The sequence below is a fragment of the Arachis ipaensis genome, chromosome B9 (assembly GCF_059453495.1).
Source record: "Arachis ipaensis isolate K30076 ecotype BB chromosome B9, ASM5945349v1, whole genome shotgun sequence".
Lineage (NCBI taxonomy): Eukaryota > Viridiplantae > Streptophyta > Magnoliopsida > Fabales > Fabaceae > Arachis > Arachis ipaensis.
The window spans coordinates 97146092-97157333 of NC_142444.1; the positions used below are offsets into that span (position 1 = coordinate 97146092).

General features: G+C 36.3%; 1 pseudogene; it reads left to right on the forward strand.

The window, feature by feature from the left end:
- Positions 1-9716: 9716 nt before the first annotated feature.
- Positions 9717-10239, forward strand: LOC148545568 (uncharacterized; annotated as a pseudogene).
- Positions 10240-11242: the final 1003 nt, after the last annotated feature.

The following is an 11242-nucleotide window of genomic DNA, read 5'->3' on the forward strand; positions in this document are numbered from 1 at the left end:
TTTTACAAAAAAAAAAGTAAATTTTAAAAAAATTTTATAAGATAGATAAATTTTTTTTTAATAAACATGAAAAATCTTAATTCACTATTTTTTATGGTTAATCGAACTAAGTCTATAACTATCAAAACCGAACCAACAATCAATCTAGTCAAATTACTGGACATTTGGTCAGTGGTTCAACCGGTGGGTTATTGGTCGAACCGTTTAATCCGATAATAATTTAATAAATATATAAAATTATAATAAAATCAAATTTTAAATATTAAAAATAAAAATTAAATGATAATAACATTTTATATTATTTAAATTTAATTTAATTAAATTATATGTAAATTATGATATAATTTATACTTTTATATAATAGATAAAATAATGAGTAAATATAATAAAAAATCTACTTGTGGCACATATAAAATAATATGGTATATATATAATTATAAGCATTACATCTATTGAAGATTCACTTGTCACAGTGAGATGGAGGCTAACCTTAGAGAGCCACTTTTTGAAGGAGATTCAAATAGATGCTTCTATAGCGATCCACACCCTACTAGTCTACATGTGGAGTGTGTGGGTCAAGGAAAAAGTGTGGGACAACTGCCTAAACCGAGTTCGGTTTGTGATAAAATCGTTCGGTTTTTAACTATTTGACTGCCGTTGACCGAGTTAATTGCAAGTCTGGTCTTAATAATGGACCGAATCGGATAGGACATCAGTTCACTGGTTTTTCAGTCGAACTGGCCAGTCCGGTCCGATTCTGATAACTATGGCTAAGTCGTTTAGACTTTCATTTTTACGAGTTTGATTTTAGAGTCAAATATTCATCTATTTAAATCAAATATCCATCTTTTACTCACTCTCAGGTTTAAGGATCGAACGTTAGAGACGCCACTTTTTGAAGGGAATTCAAATAGATGCTCCTACAGTGATCCATACCCTGCTGGTCTACGTGTGGAGCGCACGAGTCAAGGAGGAAGTGCGGGTCAACTGAGTAAACCGACTCCAATTCGCGAAAAAATCACCTGGTTTTCAAGGGTTTGACCGTCGTTGACCGAGTTAATTGCAAGTCTGAGCTTAATAATGAACCAAATCGGATAGGGCATCAGTTCATTGGTTTTTTTATTGAACCGGCCAACCGGTTCGGTTCTGATAACTATGGCTAAGTCATTTAGACTTGTATTTTTATGAGTTTGATTTTAGAGTCAAATATCCATCTATTTAAGTCATGTAAACGAGCTAGTCCGACAGATTTGGCTCATTTTGACGATCCTAATTAATTCAAGAGCTAGCTCAAATTAATCTTTATTGAATGAATTCTAAAATGATTCTAATTAATAATAATCATATACAAATAAATCCTTATATATAACAATTTAATTATCTTATCTATTATATATTTTTTTAGTATATTTTGTGATTGAAAATATCAACATTATGCTCCTATTTTTAAAAAATATTGAATTTTTAAACTTGTCTTTAAAATATATTAATTTAAAACTTCAATTCAAATTAACAGCAAACTTTCCATTAAAAATAATGATTGATTTGTGATCTAATAGGGAAAAAATCTTTTTTAAGAAAAACATTTTGATTTTAGTTGTTTGTAACATTTTTTAGAATTGACATCTTGCTAGAATATTGTAAATTATTACTTATTAAAAACTAGCTAGCTAATTATTAGTCACAACTTTGGGACTTTAATTATTCTCTCATTTAAAATAACTTTAGATTAGTGATAAAATTATGACAAATTACATTAGCGTGCTTGGCAATTCCATGAATTTTCCATGGATTTATATAAAGGTTAGAGATTAATATTAACATGAAATAAGGACAGAATAAGGACTAACATTTTTTCTCAAAAATTAGAAGTAACATAAAATAAGCGAAGAAAGTCTAACAGTTGTTAATCGGTCGCTAATTCCTAACTAAATAAGCTTTTGATTAGTGACTTAATTGCGACCAGTTACTTCTAAAATTTCCTCGGTTAGCTTTGGAGTTGTTAAAACTATGCTACGAATTTCCAACGAGATTAGCGAGTAACTTGCTACAAAATAGGTAGGATATAGCTTTTGCTTTGTGACAAGATTGCAATTGCCAAATCGCTCGCTAAATTAAAATTGCGATAACTTAGTGACAAATGTATTTCGCTCGCTAATCAGCGACTTGAAATCAGCGAATGAAAGGTGTCAGTTGTTAAACGGTCGCAAATTTCTCACTACTTAGGTACTAGGCACTCAATATCCGTATTTCCACTTTAGCGACTAATTAGCAAGGAACACTTTCCTAGCTGAATGATTTATCCATTGCAACGAGTTAGTAACGACTGCTTTTTTTTTTCGCTACCCTAATTTTGAATTTTTACAATATTATGCAACAAATTAGCGAGAAACTAGTTGCTCGCTAAAAATAAAAACTTTAGTGACAAATTAGCTACAAATTTTTCCATCGCAAAATGCATTTCAAGTCTTTGTAACGGATTAGCTAGTAACATTGTTCCTCACTAATTATCCCTTTCGCACAAAGTTTATTTAGCAACGAACTAGTGTGTGAATTGTTTCTCGCTAATTGTATATCAAACACTTGTGATGGAATAGTGACAATAATATCCCTTACTACTTTACTTTTATTCGATTGAACCCTAAAGTGACTGATTTCCTAGAACATTGTCAGTCGCTAATTAATTTGTGACAAATTAGCGAGGAAATTTTTCCCGATCTTTTTTTAGCTACAAAAGTCAATCTGCGAGAAACAAACTTACTCATAAATCTCTCGCTAATCACTCTCTTTTATCAAGTTCAGATATTTTGTGACCGCTCATTAATTTTGTCGTTAGTGCGTCACTAATTCCTCGCAAGTTAGTGACGGATTAGTGACAAAAAATATATCTCACAAAAATTCGTCGCTAATTTGTCAAATTCTTGTAGTGTAAAATCTAAACCTAAGGAAAATCTATCCTAAATCTAATCTAATTCTAGAGAGGAGAGAGAGCTTCTCTCTTTAGAATATGACCTAAAGCATATTACTATACTATCCTAATTGCTCCCTGAAGAACGAAACTCTCGCGCGATCTAGAATTTTCACAATTAAATTCCCGTTGTAAGTATAGCTTCTAGACTGACAAGAATTCATTTCTTACAAAAATTTTGGTTGTCACAAGTAACAAAATTCAATGAAATTTATAACCGAAGTATTTAAACCTCGGGTCGTCTTCTCAAGGAATTGCAGGGAGGTATGATTTATTATTGGTTATGTAAAAAGATATGTTTTTGGGTTTTTTAAAATAAGGAACAAGTAATTTAAATGACAGAAAAAATAAATTAATAATAATAAAATCTCTTGGCAAGGTATAAGAACTGGACGTCCTATCCTAGTTATCCTTATCAGGTGTGAAGAGAATTAGATTCTGCTCCCACTTTTAATTAACCCTTGCTAAACAAAGGGAAGTCAAGTGGACAAATTAATTTGATCCTCAGGTCCTAGTCAACTCCTATGGAAAGACTAGAGTTATTGGAGTACAAATTAACCAGCAGAGAATTTCAATTTCAATCAACAGCTGAGTTTGATAACTCAAGTGTTGCTAATTACTCAACCAAAGCCAAAAGGGAAGAAAATCTACTTGAATGAAAATAATTTGGATACATAAATTAAAGAAAGCAATCATAAGTCTGAAATACCTCAAATAATATTAAATAGAATATTCAAATCTTAACATGAAAAGGTTCATAAGCCAATTTAGGAACATTAACAAGTAAAAGCATTGGAATAAATAAAAGCAGAAAATAAATTAAAGGAACTTTGAACCTGTGATTGTAGAAGCAATCCTAAAATAAGAGAAATGCTAATCCTAAATCCTAAGAGAGAGGTCTCCTCTCTCTCTCTCTCTCTCTCTCTCTCTCTAAAACTACATCTAAAACCTAAAATTGTGTATATTAAAGCTTGATTCATGAATGAATGGATTTCCCCACTTTATAGCCTCTAATCTGTGTTTCTGGGCCAAAAACTGGGCCAGAAACAGCGATTTCTGGTACGTACAAGTCGTTGCAAAGTGACGCGGAAGCGTCGTCCACGCGTTCGCGCGGATTGTGTTTTTGCCAGGTCATGCGTCCGGGTGATCCACGCGTTCGCGTCGCCTGGCTTTAAGGCAGTTATGACAAATTATATATCGTTGCAAAGCCCCGGACGTTATCTTTCCAACACAACTGGAACCGTATCATTTGAATCTCTGTATCTCAAGTTATGACCGTTTTAGTGCGAGAGGGTCAGGTTGACAGCTTTGCAGTTCCTTCAACTTCTTGTATTCCTTCCACTTTTGCATGCTTCCTTTCCATCCTCTGAGCCATTCCTGCCCTGTAATCTCTGAAAACACTTAACACACATATCACAGCATCGAATGGTATAAAGAGAAGATTAAATATAGCAAATTTAAAGCCCAAAGAAGCATGTTTTCAATTATAGCACAAAATCAGGAAGGAGAATGTAAAACATGCATTTTGTATGAACAAGTGTATGAAAGATTGATAAAATCCACTCAATTGAGCACAAGATAAACCATAAAATAGTGGTTTATCAACCTCCCCACACTTAAACAATAGCATGTCGTCATGCTAAGCTCAAGAGAAGCTATAAAGGAGTGAAGAGGAATGGTAGAATGTATAAAATGCAACCTATCTATATGGATGCAACTACATGCTAAGATGTTTCTATCTACTTGGTTAAAAGTAATAAGCTCTTCAAGACAAACATAAATCAGATTTCACTAATTCAAATTATACAATAAAAGACAAGTAAACTTGTAAGAAGATAGCTCATGAAAGCAGGGAACATAGAATTAAGCATTGAACCCTCACTGGTAGTGTGTATGCACTCTAATCACTCAAGTGTATAGGGTAATTCACTCTACTCTTCTCTAATCATGCTTTCTAAACTTTGTTCTTCATCTAACCAATCAACAAGTATTTAATGTACCAATGCAAACATCATGAGGTCTTTTCAAGGTTGTAATGGGGCTAAGGTAACGGTGAGGGTATATATATGGCTAAGTGAGCTATAAATTGAATCTTTAATTAACCTAAGCTTTCACCTAACATACATATACTCTATATAATTCTAATTCATGCCTAGCTACCCAAAATTCCCATTTTTGCATCACATACTCATGTATCAACTTTTCTTTAATTTTATCACATATGCATTGATTTTTCATTAACTTAACATTGGGGTAATTTTGTCCCCTTATTTATTTACTTATTTATTGAATTTATTTTTTTTATTTTTTTTATTTTTTATTTTTTATTTTTTTTATTTTTTTAAATAGAAAAATAAACATAACTTATCAATGCACATGGATTTTTAATTTTTCTAGTCTCACATGAGTAGGTACCCAAATTCCCAATATTTTATCAAAGTAAAAACATAACACATTCCCTTATTCACCCATATTCTCACAGTTTCCCCACACTTAATTGTTACACAATCCCTATCTTAAGCTAACCAAAGATTCAATTGGGATATTTAATTATTTTTCTGCTTAAGGCTAGTGATGTGGTTATAGAACAGAATAAATGGGGTTTTCAAGGCTCAAAGTGGCTGACAAGGGTGATTTAAAGGGTAGGCTTATTTGGGATAAGTGAGCTAATAAAATAATGGCCTCAATCATATGCAAGCATGTAAATACACTAAATAATGGACATATAGAATGGAACAAAGCAAAGATTGTAATCATAGAGAAGGAAACACACAAGAATAAAAGTTTATGGTTAAATAATGTAACCATACAAATAAACTCAAAATCTCACAGGTTGTGTATTCTTAGCTATAATTCATGTTCCGATTTACAACTTCAAACAAGTTTAACACAAAAAAAATTTTTTCAATTTAAATTAGTGAAATACTATAAAAATTTCTTGAAAAAGAAAATATTACTTCAACCAAGTATTAACTAAAAGCGTAAAATCAAAAAAACATGTAATCAAATATGCAAATGCAACAATGAACTAATAAAGAAAATAAGACATTGGTGTTGAGAAGAAAATAACTAACCCATAGAGATTGGTATCGACCTCCCCACACTTAAAGATTGCATCGTTCTCGGTGCATGCTAAGATGTGCAAGTGGAAGGGTTGCTTCAACTAATGCTTTTCTCTAAAGATTGTGCTAGTAGACTTGTTTGTCTCCCCATTTAGAAGCTTTTCCTTTCCCTTCTTTGGTGGCCAGCCTGAAAGAAGAGGAAAAAGAAGAAAAAGTAACCCAGAAATAAAGATAAGAAAATAAATAAAGTCTAGGTGGGTTAATGCCAAATAATGAGGGTCTCAATTACATAGTAGCTACAACATGCAAGTGAGAAAATAATAGAAGCACATGGCATACCAGTGGTGCAAAAGTTTCAACAATGGGGGAGAGAGTGTGGGTAGTGCAAGATAGTGTAAGTTCATGTCAATGCAAGATAATATAAGTATCATGAAGGAGTAGCATTGACTTATGAAGAATAATACCCAGTCGGAGTAAAACAAGTCATGAAGCACCAGAATAATTCAAGAAAAGATGTAACAGTTGCATAAGAAAATTTAACACCAATGGAAAAATAATAAATTTAGAAAAGAAAATAAAAAATGTGCACAAAATTAAAATGCAATGAATGAAAGTATGCAAATAAATTAAATAAAATAGAATGGAAGTGAAGAGGGATGAGAAGTTAAAGAGATGAAGAAAAAGAAAGTAAGAAAGGATGAAGAAAGAAGTATAAAGGAGAGAAGAAAAAAATTAGGATTGGGGAAGAAAAGATAAGATATCTTGGCTGATCTGGATAAGTTGTGCGTCGCATATGACGCGGACGCGTGGGTCACGCGATCGTGTGGTGTGTGATTTTTGTCAAGTGACGCGGACACGTGGGTCACGTGGTCGCGTGACTTGATTTAAGCGAATGGCGCGAGGGCAGCCATGCGTTCGCGCAACTCTCTGTTTCAAACCCATTTTGCCAAAAATTTGGGGTGACACGATCGCGTGGTTGACGCGATCGCGTGAATGGCCTTTCTTTTAAAAATGACGCGAATGCATGGGACACGCGTTCGCGTGGTAGGGCTTGTGCTTCTATCATGGTTCCAGCCCCACTCCATCATAACTTACTGCCATACACCCATTTACGTCGATTTCACAGGGCTACGCGTTCGCGTGGGTGACGCGGACGCATGGGAGGCATATTTTCAAAATGACGCAACCGCGTGGGTGACACAATCGCGTGGGTATGCTTGTGCCTAAGGCACGCCTCCAGCCACGCTTTCGCGTGACTCTCTGTTTACTTTTCTTTTCTTCATAACGCACCCATGACGCGGACGCGTCAGCGACGCTTACACGTCGTGTGCGTTTTTTTTATGCAATATGCAGATGCAAATGCAGAATGCAGGTGAATATGTAGAAATTATGAATGAACACTAGTAAAAATAAAATAAAATAAGATTAAAAATAAAAAAAGGAACGATTATACCATGGTGGGTTGTCTCCCACCTAGCACTTTTAGTTATAGTCCTTAAGTTGGACATTTGGCTAGCTCCTTGTCATGGTGGCTTGTGCTTGAACTCATCCAGGAATCTCCACCAGCGTTTGTAATTCCAATATCCTCTGGGATCCCATTCTAGTTGCATAAATCCTTCAAGCAAGTTAAAGCAAGTGACAAGGCCCCAAGAGTGTTGATTGTTAGACTGACTTCTGGGGTCCCGGACCTTGCCTTTGTACCCGTCTTCTTGTTGATCATCATGATTCCACCCGGGTGGCACGCAATTGAAATTCTCACTGAGACATCCAAATAGCTTCCTAGACCCATTCAATTGAGAATTGTACCAACCTTTGTACTTCAATTTAGAGCATGCAACCATATTGAACCTTGCATGACAATTCCTACCACTGACTATCTTCTGCTTGCTCTTATAGCCACAAATAGCTCTAAACTGACCATCTGTCTCAAGCAAAGCATATTCAAGTGAGCTAATTAAGGTTAGAGACGAGAGATTTACCCACTTGAATGAAGGGATGGATGGTGATGGCTTTGGGGGAGAGGTCTCCAACAACTTTGGCAAGGTGATTTCCAGCTCAATTCCCTTGTGCTCTTCTTTGACAATTTCCACTTCTTTGCAAGCTTCTTCAATATCAACCTCTTCTTCTTGGTAACTTTCTTCCAATTCAATCTCTTCTTCACTGTTCACCAAGGGCATGAGAGGTTATGCTTCTTCTTCTTTAATTTCCATGTCAAGTCCAATGGGAGAGGATTCAATTATAGATAAGAATTCATCAATGATTGAATCCATCTCTTGATCATCCTCTTCAAAGTCTTCAACCATGATATGCATTGGAGGTTGTACACCCTCCTCAACATCAATTTCAATCGTCCTTGAAGGAGGCTCTATAACTTGACTTTCCCATGGAGGTTCAGCATCTCCTAAGTCTTCAACCAATTCTTCTTCTTCGATAATTACAGCTTCCTCCACTTGTTCTAGTACAAAGTCATGCTCCTTACTGTCTAGTGGGGTTTCTAGTATCTCCTTCATGCTGCGCTCTTCATTAGATTTCCCACATGAAGCCATGGGGGTTCCTTGAGTGTCCGAACATCGGGAAGGTAATCGATTTATCGCTTGATTCAATTGGTGAAGCGTGGCATGAAATTTTTCAAATGTTTCCTTGAGTTGCTCCCTTGATTCTTGGGGTGATAGATATGGACATGGTGCATAGGGAGGTGCTGGTTCTTGGGAGTAATTGGGTTGGAATTGGGGTGGACAAGGGCTGGGGTCATAGGGGGTGAATAGTGGTAGTTGGTGTAAGACCCAGAACCTTTGAAAAGTCTTTTTATGATCAAGTCTCAAATCATATGGTTATTTATAGCCTTAATTTCAGAAATTATTTTATTAAAGGTAATTAAGGCAAGTTTCGATTTATTGAATTTGAGATAAGCTATGATTATTATCCAATTTTATAATTATTGGATTATTTTCTATATTTGAATTATAAAGTTGATAGTTATGAAATAATAAGGATTTTATACGATTTGGATTAGATAAGTAATATTTTAAATATTAATGTTGTTATTTTGGAAAATAGAGAAATTAATTATATTATTTCTAATTTTTAGATTTGGGCATTTTATTGAAAATAATTTGTAAAGTTGATGAGCAAATAGTATTTTCCTATATATGATTAGTGTTGGATTTAATTTGGGTTTCAATTACCATATTATCCCTATTTTTATGTGAAATTACTATATTGCCCTTAACCCTAAGTTTCGAAAATGAAACCTAATCCTTATAGCCCAGCAGCCACCACCCCAACCCCCTTCAGCAACACAAAAGACAGCACATGGTTTCCTTTCCTCTTTCTCCATGAAAGGAAAGGAACAGAAGCCAAAAATCAGAGAGAAATGGAGACTGAGTCGCGGAAGAAGGGAGGAGGAGAGGAAGACCTGCGCCGGCGTGCTGGTCTCATTGCCGCCGTCGTCTGACCGAGGAGGGGGAAGAGCGTCGCGCCTCTCTGTCTCGCCGCCGCTAAACTCGCGCATAGGAAGAGAGGAGATGCACGAAAGGGAGCCACTGCGGGGAAGCCATCGCCGCTGCCACCATCGCCGAGCGTGGGGCCGCCGTCCTCCTTGTCGCCGACCAGCCCGTCTCGTCGCCGTTGTCGAACCCGTCCCTTGCTGTCGCCGTTGAAGCTGCGAACAGAGAAGAGGGAAAGGGATGAGTCACGAGGAAGCAACGCTGCCCTTCCATCGCCGCTGCTACCACAGTTGTAGTTGAGGGTATCCTCGTCGCCGTGGGTGGTTCCACCGCCCTTGCTGCTGTGCCGTCAGAGTCTGCCGCCATGGCCGCCGGTCTCCTAGTTGCTGCTGTGGTTGGGGGTCTGCTGTGTATGGTCACCGGAAAACCTTTCTGCCACCGGAGCTACCCTGAAATACCATCGGAGTCTGACAGCACCGCTGTCGGAGTTCTGAGGCCACTGGAACCACCGCCAGAGGTTCTGGCTACTTCTGCCATCGCAGGAAAAGTTGTCGTTAAGGGTTTCATTTGAGGTTTTTGCCTTTTTGGTTTTTCGAGATGGTTTTGATGCTGTGCAGTTTTTCTAGTTGATCCACCAGAGTTTCCGGCCACCGCCAGAGTTGTTGCTGCCGCCGGTTCGAAATCGCAGCTGCTTCGTGTTGTTATTCCGGTAAGAAATTATGTTTCGAATAGTCTCGCGTTAGTTTTCGGTTGTGTTGGTTAATGAATATGAGTTTTGGTAACGTGGGGTCGAGTTCTGATTATTCTATGTTACGATTAGTGTCGCTATGGTTATTGCGGATGTGGCTTGAAGCTGAGGTTGCGTTGTTGATGATTTTGGGTTGAGGCGGAAAGGACTCTGTGACGCGTTTGAGTTATGGAATTTGCGTTTTGAGGTAGGGGCGCTTTCCGAAAACTATAATTTATTATTGGAATTATTACATATGGATACTGATGTGAGATATGGTGTATTTAGTGATTGTATCTGCCTTATGTATTATTTGATTGACTCGAATGATTAGGTATGTTTGTTTGGCTGAATTATTGTGTGGCTTTGTGAAATGTAATGTTTTGAAGTGATTCTTTAAAGATTTGAAATCTGAGTTTAATCCGTTGATGATTGATTTGATTTGAGTCAATTATTTGATGATGTGAAAAGTCAAATGCACTTTTGAATTCAGCCTGGTTTACTTTAATTGACTTGATCTTGGACAAATGATTTGTTACTGAACTGTTTCTTTAAAGCTTTGGAAATGAGTTAAATCGGTTGATATTGAGTTGACTTTGAAATGGTTTTCTTGAGATATGCCACTGAGGCGACTGTTGGATTTAACTTGCTTTGAATTGATTTCTGGTTTTGAGCTGTTGAAAAGGAATGAGAAACGGTTTAGTTGGGACCCGAACCGGGTGGCAAAAGTCCAAGTTTTAGGGGAGGTGCTGCCGAAATTTCTACAAAATCCTAGTCTTGTTTAAAAAGTTATTTAAAAAGGATTGGATTTGAGAACTTTATGCCTTGAGTTTGACTTATTTAGAAATGAACGATTTTTACCATTTGAATCACTGAAGGAAAGAATGATGCTCTAATATTGATTTCAATATAAAAAGGAGCTTTTAGTGATTTCAAAGGAATCTAAACTTTTGATTGAGTAATTATGTTTGAGGCATTTTGGAAGAGTTAGAAAAAGGGTTCCAAAAAGAAACCTGAAAGTGGTTTGATTCAAATGAAC